The sequence below is a fragment of the Amblyomma americanum genome, chromosome 3 (genome assembly GCF_052857255.1).
Source record: "Amblyomma americanum isolate KBUSLIRL-KWMA chromosome 3, ASM5285725v1, whole genome shotgun sequence".
In the NCBI taxonomy this organism is placed as follows: Eukaryota; Metazoa; Arthropoda; class Arachnida; order Ixodida; family Ixodidae; genus Amblyomma; species Amblyomma americanum.
Window position 1 is genome coordinate 64961418 of NC_135499.1, and position 15459 is coordinate 64976876.

A 15459-nucleotide genomic window follows, 5' to 3' on the forward strand; every position below is an offset into this window, starting at 1 on the left:
GCACGCAACAGATTATCGAATCGGCATGGCATGACGTAAACCAAGATTTTGCAACACATGCCTGAAAGCACAGGCAGATTAAGCTGCATTACGAGTTGCATCAAACGCTTTGAATGCCCCGGCGAAGAAATCTATTATACCGTGTACAACAAGTGTCCACCATCTCCAAACATCGCATTTTGCGAGGAAAGGCCGAGCAAGTCTCCCTGGCGAATACTGTACAATAAAACTTCGGTCGAGGCCAGTTGGTGCACGGCATTCTTAATAAGGTGAGCGCAGACACAAGACAACCGACAAAGAGGAGACAAGGACAAGCGCTGCTTTCCTCTCCTTGTCACAACGCATATGTACACACCCACTGGCCATGCATGCGCAAGCATAATCCAAAAATGCACGTCATTTCAGAGACCATTAGCACCGATGAGAGCATAAGAACTTATGCTTGGCTGTGCGAAGAGACAAGGACAAACCTCTAATGCCAGCCACGCGAGTCCATTTTTGCTTCTGCGGAGAATCCAAGTCTGATCAAACCGTGGTGCACAATTCGGCAATCAATAATGTGAGACACAAGATGTGCGCCTTTGTCAGCATTATTGACTAATTTTTGCGCAGAGACTCTGACGTTCGATTGTGTTCAATCGTTCTTCGATTCGTATTTTATCCGGTTTCAAAAAAAGTACTATTCGCGCACACCTAGAAAAAAGGCTCTAATATGCTACCCTGAAGAGCACGACACTCAATACATGAACAAAAAAACGAACTGATATCATGAATATTAACACATTGTTGGAACATTTTAAGGTATACGATGGCATAAGCTGCAATGCAATTCCTCGAAAGCCGTGCTTATGCAACTTGCCTACGGGCCTCTAGCGTTTCGCCTCCACCGAAATGCGACCGCCGCCGCCGGGATCGAACCCGCGTCTTCCGGGTCAGCAGCAGAGCACCATGCATAACCGCGGAGCTACCATGGCAGAATATGCGGTTCACACACCCGGTGAGAAGCCAAACAGCGAATCGCTTAACTGGCGCAGAATGGTGATGAAAGAGGCGTTCCAAGCCTCTAAGTAAAAATCTTTTCCTGTAGATTTGAAAATATCGGCAAAAACGCCATCGGGCGGTAATTCCCAGCCATGCGTGTATGACTTGTAGCGTTTTGGAGAGCACGAGTGCGAACTGCCGCAGTTCTGCAACATTCACGCTGATTTTATTCACCGAGCAACGCGACGCTCCTCAAAAAAACGTAATGCATTTCTGGACAGCCTACAAACCGCGGAGAACGATATGTAACCCCCTTTTTCTTTTTGCTGTTCTCGCGCCTTCCGTCACGGTCTTCAAAGTAAATGAGCGATCGTGCAGCTCGCGGCGACAGCCCAAACGCGCTACCCCCTCCAGAACAACTCCGTGTATCAGGCGAACACTGTGGCTGCGTTCCAGAGCAAACAACCAGCCACCCCGCTCGCACAACAGCTGCTCACTCTCACGTTCGCGTGCTGGCACAGGTGCGGCGAAGCTGTCGGACACGGCAGCAGCGATAAAAAGCAGAAAGCTTATCTCTCCTCTCCTTCGCCTCGTCCGCCGCCGTTCCTGGGCTGGGAAGGGAAGCTATTTGCCTCGGCTGCCGCGCGCGGGCTGCGGCTGAACCCCTTTCCGGAAGGTGCGCGGACGAACGACCGTAAACGCAAGTCTAGATGAAATACACGGGCGCCACCGACGATGCCAACACGGCCTTGCGTCACCGCGCTTTCTGCAACAGCAACACCGGTTAGGGTCAGCGTCTTCGTGAAAAGCGCGGAGAGTTCTGCCGTGCCCTGCAAACGAGCTGGGCAGCACCGTTCCTTGGAAGATGGCGAGGAAGGTGCAGCGCAGGAGCATGGGACTGACGTCTCGCGCTATCCGCGTCGTGCAGGAGTTCGAATCGGTGCGGCGGAAGAACACTGCGGTAGCCGTGCGGTGAAAGCGAACAGGCAAGCGCTGCAGCGGTATAGCAACGCCAATGTGTGGAACTTGCGCTGAAGCTTGCGGTGCCGATTGCAGCGCCATAACACACTGCCTAGCGAGAAGAGCAAGCAGTTTTGGGTAGTACTCGTAGTACTTTTCCGCGCCACCTTCAGGCGCTTAGTGGCGTGAGCCTCCGCGCTCTGTCGAAGGGGCAGGTGCCGTGCGTCAGCTACCTGGGCTACGCCGAGAGAAGCTAGGCAATGAATGCTATCAGCCAAACGCGGGTATCTAATGGCGCAGAATGTGTTCTCGCGCTTGCAGCGGCCCAAGAGGCCGACAAAAGCAGTTTTGAGTCACCGAATGTAACAATTGCAGTGCCACCTTAGCAGCGCAGGTTCCCCTTGAAAACCCACTGACATCGCACAACTCTCAGCTGCCAGCGGCTCCGGCCAGCAGACGAGTTGTAGCTGAGTCGCCGGGTCGGAGCTGAGTAGTAAGGTCTCCCACTGGTCTTCCCTCTTCATACCTCGTCCTCCCCCGGGGGAGGGGGGGGGGGTATGGGGACATTCCCATTATACGAAGTACTTGCTGTTGGGCTAGCTAGTTCATCATAAATTTGAATGGCGCAAAGGCACAAGCACTGGAAGACATGGAGACAGAAAGAGCGCCTACCGTAGCGCATACCCACAGTATGTGGTCCAAAATTGCGCTATATGTTCGCAGTTTGCGCATTTTACTGAAAATTTCCCTGGGTAGATAAGTCTCCAGAGGGCCGGGTTTGGAAAGGTGCAAGTTTGTAACCGGCGCCAGTTGATGGCTTGGTATCTGGTCAAGGATCTATCCCCTGGAGGAAGTCTATAGCTCGTTGCCAACGATAGTGCTGTGTAATTTCTCTATATGCCACCATGGGATCCCTGTCTGTGAAGACCACCTCGCTCGGGTCCGCGCGGAAGGAAAAGCCTCGGGCGTACTCGTGGGCCGTCTCATTACCAGGCAGGGATGCATGTGCTGGCGTCCAGACTAGCGTAATTTTCTGGTCCATTACATGATGACAGAACTGTATTCGTCAGGGGGGGGAGACCCGGCCCCTGCTGAATTTTAATATGGCAACTTTGGAGTCACTGATGACATACCTAGCTTTTGTGCCTACACAAGCCAGTGCTATATGGCAGCTTCCTCTGCAGTCTGGGTTACCCGAGAGTATGGAGGCACTAATTTTGAGGAATTGTTCATTATTGACGACCGCGATGGTCATCATGTTCTTACCATACTCAGCGGCATCCACGTAGACCACGTCCTCGTCTTTGTAAGAGCGGAAGCGTTTCTCGGGCGCTTCCGCCCGTTTGACACGGCGCACTGAAAGATGAACAGGAGTGGGCACGCCAGCTGGCCACCTGTCAGCATGTCAAACCCGTTTCACCTTTTTGTGCAGATATTTCTGCTAGCCACGACAGCCAAGTCCAGCGCATCACAGGATATGATACGCTTTGTCAACGCTGCGCCTAGCCCCGACGGAGACTGCGCACAAGATTGGCCGCTCTTCCAAGACCACTGGGCATCACTGCGTCCAGCCCCATCAACATCGGCAGCGAAGGATATAAAAAGCCCGCCCCATCCGAAGATCTTCAGTGGGCACGCCAGCTGGCCACCTGTCAGCATGTCAAACCCGTTTCACCTTTTTGTGCAGATATTTCTGCTAGCCACGACAGCCAAGTCCAGCGCATCACAGGATATGATACGCTTTGTCAACGCTGCGCCTAGCCCCGACGGAGACTGCGCACAAGATTGGCCGCTCTTCCAAGACCACTGGGCATCACTGCGTCCAGCCCCATCAACATCGGCAGCGAAGGATATAAAAAGCCCGCCCCATCCGAAGATCAGTGGGCCCGCCAGCTGGCCACCTGTCAGCATGTCAAACCCGTTTCACCTTTTTGTGCAGGTTAGTTGTCAAACTTCTTCTGTTAGGACCAGTAATCGTTGTTTCATCCAGCTGACGTGCCCCCCCAGTGTTCTTGTGATTTTTTGCAAAATTCAAAATCTGTTCTCCTTGCTCATGCTATGTGCGACATAGAATCCAACGCTGGGCCTACGACAGAAGAAATGCTGATTGAAATACTTGAGGGCCAAAAGAACATTCAGAAAAGGCTCGATGAAATTGAGGCAAAACTAGAAAAAGTCGAAGCCACATCTTCAGCTATAACCGAGGTTGGTACAAGAGTTTCTGGCCTTGAAAGAAGTTTTCAATATCTCCAGAGCAAGCTTATCGACTTGGAAAACCGTTCCAGACGAAATAATGTTCTTGTTTTTGGCACTGCTGAGGTGGCTGAGGAGACACCTGAAGACCGTACCTCGCGCGTAGTTGAGGGCGTGTTTAAAAAGAAGCTAGGCATAACTGTGTCATCAACTGAACGGATACATCGCATCGGTCGAATACAGCCGGACAAACCCCGACCTATAATCCTAAAGCTTATCGATCATCGCGAGAAGTTCCGCATTATGCAGAATTGCTTTAAGTTAAAAGACAGTGGTATATCGATTTCTGAAGATTTCTCGGCAGCGACGCATCAGAAGAGGAAAAAACTATGGGACAGCACGTCGGAAATTAGGAAAACTGGAAGGAGAGTTAAATATGTGTATGATAAGATAAAGGTTGACGGTGAGCTGTTTGAATGGGACGACACTGCAAATATAAGAATCCCCGTTGGTAAACGCCCAGACCCCAGCAAGAAATCACCGACACAATGAACTAATAGTGACCCCCCCTTACATTTTCAGTGCTTGAACCTGAACGCTCGGAGCGTACTAAATAAATTGAATGATCTAGAAAGCATAACAATAGCACACAAACCACATATTTTAATTATAACAGAAACTTGGTTAGACCCTGAGGTCGGCGATTTCGAAATAACACCACCACGATACCGCATACTCCGTAAAGACAGAAGTTCTAGGGGTGGCGGAGTTGCAATAATGTTTAAAGAATCATTGCAAGTAGTTAGGTTGCCTGACATACCTGAAATTGAGTGCGTTGTTGCTAAGATTTGTTTAAGGGAACTGAACCTTATCATAGGAGCATTTTATAGGCCTCCTAACTCCGATAATATCTTCTTCGAAAAACTTAATGATTTCCTTTCTGAGTGCAAAAAAATCTCACCCAACGTCTTAATCGGCGGCGATTTTAATATTCCGGCCATTGACTGGGAAAGCGAATTTCCTGAACCTCTGTCCAAATCAGCAGAGCCCTTCGTTGACATAATTCTTTTCCATAGTTTAACCCAGCTTGTAAAGCAGCCCACACGCATTCAGAACGACTCAGCGTCCATTTTAGATTTATTTCTTTTATCCGATGGACTACTTCGTCGTGGTCCAGAACTGCACATCGTGGAAGGCATATCAGACCACAAGATGATATGCTTAGCCTTCAAACTAAACATTGTTCCTAACTGCAGGAAGCATAAGCGTGCTTTTCCAAATTTTTCACGTGCCGATGACGTTGGCATTCTGGATGCGTTGGACGGCTCCTTTTCTAACTTCCTCTCTCTTTCCGAGACATGTCGGGTGGACCGCTTATGGTTAATCTTTAAGAGTTTGGTGTTAAAGTGTATAAATGATTTCGTACCATGTACTCAAAAAATTGTACATAACACAAATCCCTGGATGTCCAAAGAGATTGTGCGCTTAAAGCGGAAAACAAAAAGACTTAGAAAACAAATCAGGAAGTCTCCCTCTCCTAATAAGCTCAAGCTTTCAGACATGCACCTTCAGCTGAAGGGATGCATAAGAAAAGCAAAATATAATTATCATCATGTAACCATGAAAACTTTCCTTGTCTCATCCCCTGCCAAGTTCTGGCGGCGTTTTAAACCCAGAAAAGACCTATTCTGTAGTATGTGTATCGACGGTGCGACTGTGACAAGTCCCATAATGCGAACGCATTCAACAAATTTTTCTGTTCCATATTTACATTTGATGACGGCAAAAGACCATATTTTGCATGCCATGGTAACTCCGCTATCAGTGATGTATCCATATCAGAACAAGGCGTCTTATCGCTTTTACTGAACATCGATACAAAAAAGGCACACGGAACCGACGGGATCCCAAACGCCTTCCTGTACAGGTACGCAGAGTGGTGCTCCAAATACTTATGTTATTTTTGGAATATCCCTATCTCAAGCAGCGCTTCCAGTTGACTGGAAGTATGCGAAAATTACGCCCATACCGAAAGCGGAAAACAAATCACTTCTAGCATCCTATAGACCAATTTCTCTATTGAGCACAAGCGCTAAAATAATGGAACATATTATTTTCAAACACATATCTTCTTTCCTGGAGGAGCACAACTTAGTCGATTCCCGACGGTACGGCTTCCGCAGGGGCGTATCTACGGTCACGCAACTTATAGAGGCAGTGCATGATTTTGCAGCAGCACTCGATAAACAAAGCCAGATCGATATTATTTTTTTTAGATTTTGAAAAAGCTTTCGACTGCGTGTCCCACCCAAAGCTGCTATTAAAACTGCGAACCATACTCAAGACCGACACATTGCTTGCATGGATAGCAGCTTATCTCTCCTGTAGAGGCCAATGTGTGGGAATTGATGGAGTGTGCTCGAGCTATATGTTTGTCCAGTCGGGTGTTCCACGGGGATCTGTTCTTGGGCCCCTTTTCTTCCTAGTTTTTATTAATGATATTGTTAGTGTAGTACCCGTGAAAATTAAACTTTTTGCTGATGATTGTATTATTTATCAAGAAATTAAAAACTCGAATGACCAATCTCAACTAAATTTTTCGCTAGCTCAAATAGAAAACTGGTGCTCAACGTGGCAAATGAAAATAAACAGGAAGAAAACGGTAACAATGACAGTAACAGGCAAAAGAAAACCCCTCCTATTTCCCTATTCCGTCAATGGACACCCTTCATCTTCCGTTAAAAGCTGTAAATACTTAGGTGTAATCCTCACCTCAGATCTCAGACGGAATGAACATGTTTCATACATTACAAAAAAGCCTATGCAGAAACTAGGTTACATGAGAAGAACCCTGCGCAATTCTACACAAGAGATAAAACTCCTTGCCTTCAAAACTTTTATCAGACCCGTTCTTGAATACGTTTCTGTAGTCTGGGATCCGTGCACTCAATTAAACATTGCCAAACTCAAAAACATCCAAAAAAAGGCAGCTCGATTCATCTATAACTCATATAGTTGGCGTACCTCAGCAACTGCACTTGTGGAAAAAGCTAATTTAGAACCATTGCAATTGCGACGGTATTTTGAACGAATGAAATTCATGCATCTACTCTACAATAGTAAGCTAGGTATAGATAGTAGCATTTATATCGAACATATTATACGGCGATGTACACGATCAAACCATTCCAAAAAATTAAAAGAATATATGTGCCGAACAGATACCTTTCAAAATTCCTTTTTTCCGAGAACCGTCCGTCAGTGGAACGCTTTGCCTTGTGACGCTGTGGAATGCCCGACTGTCGAATCTTCCTTATCAAAATTGAAGTGCATGAGTTAACTCAACCTAAGCGTTTTTGGTTCCCGCTATTGATATTGCTTTGTGGTTGTGATTATTGTCATTGCTGATGGATCAGCGTATGTCTACCGTTAGTGTTTTTTTTTACTAAAGCGTGCTATTGATGCCAGTGTTGTGTTATGTGCCAGTGTTGTTTTTATATGCCTCAACAGCGCGAGCTTGTACAAAGCATTTTTCTTTCTTATTTTTTCTTTTTTCTTTTCTTCTCGGTGTTAATCTGCTCAAGCAGGCGGATGACACCACTGTTATCATTATCATATCTTGTAGCGCTTTTTTGTACTTTCTTCACCATGTTTGCTCACTCCTGCCAAAGGCCTTCTGCGAAGGCTGGCAGTACCTCTGAAATAAATAAATGCATATCCATGGGTAGTGGGGGTACAATTATATTGTCCTTAATTTCTCCGAGCATGACGACTTCGGCGGTTGTCCTGTTGTCTCGACTCAGTTTGTCTAGAACGGCCCTGCCGGTTGTGGACCCGGCTAAGCGTTCGATTTGGGACGTTCTTACTGCTTCCGTAATTTCTTCCGGGGTATTATTGTGCACGCCTAGCTCTAGGAGGCGGCGAGTGGATGTTCGGATGGGCAACCCGAGAGTTTCCTTCATGCAGCGCCTGATAATTCCATCTATCTTTTCCTTTTCTGCCACTTGATAAGAGCGAGGAAGGGGACAGCGCATGAGATACGGCTAACTATGAAGGCCTGTACCAGCCGTAGGAGATTGCGCTCTTTCATGCAGTGTCTCGTGTTGGCAATCCGCTGTATGAGGCGCATCGTTTGTTGCGCGCAGTTCTCAATCTTATTTATTGCATCCCCGCTATACCCGTTGCTTTGTATCATGCCTAGAAGTCTGATTTTTTTCAACCTGAAGGATCTCCGCCTCTTGCGCTTGTAATTTGATGTTAGGGATGGTTCTAGTTTGACTCTGATGCAGAGGTCGATAAAAAAGTCCAGACTTCTCCGGCGAGCACTGCAAGAAGCCGACTAAGGACGTATATAGAAGGGGGAAAAGCGACATGACAAAGGAATCACTTTATGATCTTTGGCAGCAGCGGGGGCGGCGGAAGCCTTTCGTCCTGACACGTGCGCTTGCTATCGTTGCAGATCGTTGCTGGCTGGAGTCACGAACAGTGTCCTGACCGCTCCTATCTGCTGACTAATCCGGATCATCTGAGAAGAAACGTCATCAAGAGTGCCGCCACCAGTTGCAAAGCCTATAAGGAGAACAGCACTGCGGATCAGCGATCACTTGGCAGCAGCGGGGGCGGCGGAAGCATTTCGTCCTGACACGTGCGCTTGCTATCGTTGCAGAGCGTTGCTGGCTGGAGTCACGGACAGTGTCCTGACCGCTCCTATCTGCTGACTAATCCGGATCATCTGAGAAGAAACGTCATCAAGAGTGCCGCCACCAGTTGCAAAGCCTATAAGGAGAACAGCACTGCGGATCAGCGATCACTTGGCAGCAGCGGGGGCGGCGGAAGCATTTCGTCCTGACACGTGCGCTTGCTATCGTTGCAGATCGTTGCTGGCTGGAGTCACGGACAGTGTCCTGACCGCTCCTATCTGCTGACTAATCCGGATCATCTGAGAATAAACGTCATCAAGAGTGCCGCCACCAGTTGCAAAGCCTATAAGGAGAACAGCACTGCGGATCAGCGATCACTTGGCAGCAGCGGGGGCGGCGGAAGCATTTCGTCCTGACACGTGCGCTTGCTATCGTTGCAGATCGTTGCTGGCTGGAGTCACGGACAGTGTCCTGACCGCTCCTATCTGCTGACTAATCCGGATCATCTGAGAAGAAACGTCATCAAGAGTGCCGCCACCAGTTGCAAAGCCTATAAGGAGAACAGCACTGCGGATCAGCGATCACTTGGCAGCAGCGGGGGCGGCGGAAGCATTTTGTCCTGACACGTGCGCTTGCTATCGTTGCAGATCGTTGCTGGCTGGAGTCACGAACAGTGTCCTGACCGCTCCTATCTGCTGACTAATCCGGATCATCTGAGAAGAAACGTCATCAAGAGTGCCGCCACCAGTTGCAAAGCCTATAAGGAGAACAGCACTGCGGATCAGCGATCACTTGGCAGCAGCGGGGGCGGCGGAAGCATTTCGTCCTGACACGTGCGCTTGCTATCGTTGCAGATCGTTGCTGGCTGGAGTCACGAACAGTGTCCTGACCGCTCCTATCTGCTGACTAATCCGGATCATCTGAGAAGAAACGTCATCAAGAGTGCCGCCACCAGTTGCAAAGCCTATAAGGAGAACAGCACTGCGGATCAGCGATCACTTGGCAGCAGCGGGGGCGGCGGAAGCATTTTGTCCTGACACGTGCGCTTGCTATCGTTGCAGATCGTTGCTGGCTGGAGTCACGAACAGTGTCCTGACCGCTCCTATCTGCTGACTAATCCGGATCATCTGAGAAGAAACGTCATCAAGAGTGCCGCCACCAGTTGCAAAGCCTATAAGGAGAACAGCACTGCGGATCAGCGATCACTTGGCAGCAGCGGGGGCGGCGGAAGCATTTCGTCCTGACACGTGCGCTTGCTATCGTTGCAGATCGTTGCTGGCTGGAGTCACGGACAGTGTCCTGACCGCTCCTATCTGCTGACTAATCCGGATCATCTGAGAAGAAACGTCATCAAGAGTGCCGCCACCAGTTGCAAAGCCTATAAGGAGAACAGCACTGCGGATCAGCGATCACTTGGCAGCAGCGGGGGCGGCGGAAGCATTTCGTCCTGACACGTGCGCTTGCTATCGTTGCAGATCGTTGCTGGCTGGAGTCACGGACAGTGTCCTGACCGCTCCTATCTGCTGACTAATCCCGATCATCTGAGAAGAAACGTCATCAAGAGTGCCGCCACCAGTTGCAAAGCCTATAAGGAGAACAGCACTGCGGATCAGCGATCACTTGGCAGCAGCGGGGGCGGCGGAAGCATTTTGTCCTGACACGTGCGCTTGCTATCGTTGCAGATCGTTGCTGGCTGGAGTCACGAACAGTGTCCTGACCGCTCCTATCTGCTGACTAATCCGGATCATCTGAGAAGAAACGTCATCAAGAGTGCCGCCACCAGTTGCAAAGCCTATAAGGAGAACAGCACTGCGGATCAGCGATCACTTGGCAGCAGCGGGGGCGGCGGAAGCATTTCGTCCTGACACGTGCGCTTGCTATCGTTGCAGATCGTTGCTGGCTGGAGTCACGAACAGTGTCCTGACCGCTCCTATCTGCTGACTAATCCGGATCATCTGAGAAGAAACGTCATCAAGAGTGCCGCCACCAGTTGCAAAGCCTATAAGGAGAACAGCACTGCGGATCAGCGATCACTTGGCAGCAGCGGGGGCGGCGGAAGCATTTTGTCCTGACACGTGCGCTTGCTATCGTTGCAGATCGTTGCTGGCTGGAGTCACGAACAGTGTCCTGACCGCTCCTATCTGCTGACTAATCCGGATCATCTGAGAAGAAACGTCATCAAGAGTGCCGCCACCAGTTGCAAAGCCTATAAGGAGAACAGCACTGCGGATCAGCGATCACTTGGCAGCAGCGGGGGCGGCGGAAGCATTTCGTCCTGACACGTGCGCTTGCTATCGTTGCAGATCGTTGCTGGCTGGAGTCACGGACAGTGTCCTGACCGCTCCTATCTGCTGACTAATCCGGATCATCTGAGAAGAAACGTCATCAAGAGTGCCGCCACCAGTTGCAAAGCCTATAAGGAGAACAGCACTGCGGATCAGCGATCACTTGGCAGCAGCGGGGGCGGCGGAAGCATTTCGTCCTGACACGTGCGCTTGCTATCGTTGCAGATCATTGCTGGCTGGAGTCACGGACAGTGTCCTGACCGCTCCTATCTGCTGACTAATCCGGATCATCTGAGAAGAAACGTCATCAAGAGTGCCGCCACCAGTTGCAAAGCCTATAAGGAGAACAGCACTGCGGATCAGCGATCACTTGGCAGCAGCGGGGGCGGCGGAAGCATTTTGTCCTGACACGTGCGCTTGCTATCGTTGCAGATCGTTGCTGGCTGGAGTCACGGACAGTGTCCTGACCGCTCCTATCTGCTGACTAATCCGGATCATCTGAGAAGAAACGTCATCAAGAGTGCCGCCACCAGTTGCAAAGCCTATAAGGAGAACAGCACTGCGGATCAGCGATCACTTGGCAGCAGCGGGGGCGGCGGAAGCATTTTGTCCTGACACGTGCGCTTGCTATCGTTGCAGATCGTTGCTGGCTGGAGTCACGGACAGTGTCCTGACCGCTCCTATCTGCTGACTAATCCGGATCATCTGAGAAGAAACGTCATCAAGAGTGCCGCCACCAGTTGCAAAGCCTATAAGGAGAACAGCACTGCGGATCAGCGATCACTTGGCAGCAGCGGGGGCGGCGGAAGCATTTTGTCCTGACACGTGCGCTTGCTATCGTTGCAGATCGTTGCTGGCTGGAGTCACGGACAGTGTCCTGACCGCTCCTATCTGCTGACTAATCCGGATCATCTGAGAAGAAACGTCATCAAGAGTGCCGCCACCAGTTGCAAAGCCTATAAGGAGAACAGCACTGCGGATCAGCGATCACTTGGCAGCAGCGGGGGCGGCGGAAGCATTTCGTCCTGACACGTGCGCTTGCTATCGTTGCTGGCTGGAGTCACGGACAATGTCCTGACCGCTCCTATCTGCTGACTAATCCGGATCATCTGAGAAGAAACGTCATCAAGAGTGCCGCCACCAGTTGCAAAGCCTATAAGGAGAACAGCACTGCGGATCAGCGATCACTTGGCAGCAGCGGGGGCGGCGGAAGCATTTCGTCCTGACACGTGCGCTTGCTATGGTTGCAGATCGTTGCTGGCTGGAGTCACGGACAGTGTCCTGACCGCTCCTATCTGCTGACTAATCCGGATCATCTGAGAAGAAACGTCATCAAGAGTGCCGCCACCAGTTGCAAAGCCTATAAGGAGAACAGCACTGCGGATCAGCGATCACTTGGCAGCAGCGGGGGCGGCGGAAGCATTTTGTCCTGACACGTGCGCTTGCTATCGTTGCAGGTCGTTGCTGGCTGGAGTCACGGACAGTGTCCTGACCGCTCCTATCTGCTGACTAATCCGGATCATCTGAGAAGAAACGTCATCAAGAGTGCCGCCACCAGTTGCAAAGCCTATAAGGAGAACAGCACTGCGGATCAGCGATCACTTGGCAGCAGCGGGGGCGGCGGAAGCATTTTGTCCTGACACGTGCGCTTGCTATCGTTGCAGATCGTTGCTGGCTGGAGTCACGGACAGTGTCCTGACCGCTCCTATCTGCTGACTAATCCGGATCATCTGAGAAGAAACGTCATCAAGAGTGCCGCCACCAGTTGCAAAGCCTATAAGGAGAACAGCACTGCGGATCAGCGATCACTTGGCAGCAGCGGGGGCGGCGGAAGCATTTCGTCCTGACACGTGCGCTTGCTATCGTTGCAGATCGTTGCTGGCTGGAGTCACGGACAGTGTCCTGACCGCTCCTATCTGCTGACTAATCCGGATCATCTGAGAAGAAACGTCATCAAGAGTGCCGCCACCAGTTGCAAAGCCTATAAGGAGAACAGCACTGCGGATCAGCGATCACTTGGCAGCAGCGGGGGCGGCGGAAGCATTTCGTCCTGACACGTGCGCTTGCTATCGTTGCAGATCGTTGCTGGCTGGAGTCACGGACAGTGTCCTGACCGCTCCTATCTGCTGACTAATCCGGATCATCTGAGAAGAAACGTCATCAAGAGTGCCGCCACCAGTTGCAAAGCCTATAAGGAGAACAGCACTGCGGATCAGCGATCACTTGGCAGCAGCGGGGGCGGCGGAAGCATTTCGTCCTGACACGTGCGCTTGCTATGGTTGCAGATCGTTGCTGGCTGGAGTCACGGACAGTGTCCTGACCGCTCCTATCTGCTGACTAATCCGGATCATCTGAGAAGAAACGTCATCAAGAGTGCCGCCACCAGTTGCAAAGCCTATAAGGAGAACAGCACTGCGGATCAGCGATCACTTGGCAGCAGCGGGGGCGGCGGAAGCATTTTGTCCTGACACGTGCGCTTGCTATCGTTGCAGATCGTTGCTGGCTGGAGTCACGGACAGTGTCCTGACCGCTCCTATCTGCTGACTAATCCGGATCATCTGAGAAGAAACGTCATCAAGAGTGCCGCCACCAGTTGCAAAGCCTATAAGGAGAACAGCACTGCGGATCAGCGATCACTTGGCAGCAGCGGGGGCGGCGGAAGCATTTCGTCCTGACACGTGCGCTTGCTATCGTTGCTGGCTGGAGTCACGGACAATGTCCTGACCGCTCCTATCTGCTGACTAATCCGGATCATCTGAGAAGAAACGTCATCAAGAGTGCCGCCACCAGTTGCAAAGCCTATAAGGAGAACAGCACTGCGGATCAGCGATCACTTGGCAGCAGCGGGGGCGGCGGAAGCATTTCGTCCTGACACGTGCGCTTGCTATCGTTGCAGATCGTTGCTGGCTGGAGTCACGGACAGTGTCCTGACCGCTCCTATCTGCTGACTAATCCGGATCATCTGAGAAGAAACGTCATCAAGAGTGCCGCCACCAGTTGCAAAGCCTATAAGGAGAACAGCACTGCGGATCAGCGATCACTTGGCAGCAGCGGGGGCGGCGGAAGCATTTCGTCCTGACACGTGCGCTTGCTATCGTTGCAGATCGTTGCTGGCTGGAGTCACGGACAGTGTCCTGACCGCTCCTATCTGCTGACTAATCCGGATCATCTGAGAAGAAACGTCATCAAGAGTGCCGCCACCAGTTGCAAAGCCTATAAGGAGAACAGCACTGCGGATCAGCGATCACTTGGCAGCAGCGGGGGCGGCGGAAGCATTTCGTCCTGACACGTGCGCTTGCTATCGTTGCAGATCGTTGCTGGCTGGAGTCACGGACAGTGTCCTGACCGCTCCTATCTGCTGACTAATCCGGATCATCTGAGAAGAAACGTCATCAAGAGTGCCGCCACCAGTTGCAAAGCCTATAAGGAGAACAGCACTGCGGATCAGCGATCACTTGGCAGCAGCGGGGGCGGCGGAAGCATTTCGTCCTGACACGTGCGCTTGCTATGGTTGCAGATCGTTGCTGGCTGGAGTCACGGACAGTGTCCTGACCGCTCCTATCTGCTGACTAATCCGGATCATCTGAGAAGATACGTCATCAAGAGTGCCGCCACCAGTTGCAAAGCCTATAAGGAGAACAGCACTGCGGATCAGCGATCACTTGGCAGCAGCGGGGGCGGCGGAAGCATTTTGTCCTGACACGTGCGCTTGCTATCGTTGCAGATCGTTGCTGGCTGGAGTCACGGACAGTGTCCTGACCGCTCCTATCTGCTGACTAATCCGGATCATCTGAGAAGAAACGTCATCAAGAGTGCCGCCACCAGTTGCAAAGCCTATAAGGAGAACAGCACTGCGGATCAGCGATCACTTGGCAGCAGCGGGGGCGGCGGAAGCATTTCGTCCTGACACGTGCGCTTGCTATCGTTGCAGATCGTTGCTGGCTGGAGTCACGGACAGTGTCCTGACCGCTCATATCTGCTGACTAATCCGTATCATCTGAGAAGAAACGTCATCAAGAGTGCCGCCACCAGTTGCAAAGACTATAAGGAGAACAGCACTGCGGATCAGCGATCACTTGGCAGCAGCGGGGGCGGCGGAAGCATTTCGTCCTGACACGTGCGCTTGCTATCGTTGCAGATCGTTGCTGGCTGGAGTCACGGACAGTGTCCTGACCGCTCCTATCTGCTGACTAATCCGGATCATCTGAGAAGAAACGTCATCAAGAGTGCCGCCACCAGTTGCAAAGACTATAAGGAGAACAGCACTGCGGATCAGCGATCACTTGGCAGCAGCGGGGGCGGCGGAAGCATTTTGTCCTGACACGTGCGCTTGCTATCGTTGCAGATCGTTGCTGGCTGGAGTCACGGACAGTGTCCTGACCGCTCCTATCTGCTGACTA

General features: G+C 51.1%; 1 protein-coding gene across 1 annotated transcript in view; it reads right to left on the reverse strand.

Annotated features, from left to right (window-relative positions):
* LOC144124629 (4'-phosphopantetheine phosphatase) overlaps window positions 1–15459 on the reverse strand; it is a 207347-nt gene that overhangs the window by 129465 nt on the left and 62423 nt on the right. The gene's annotated exons all lie outside the window — the stretch shown is intronic.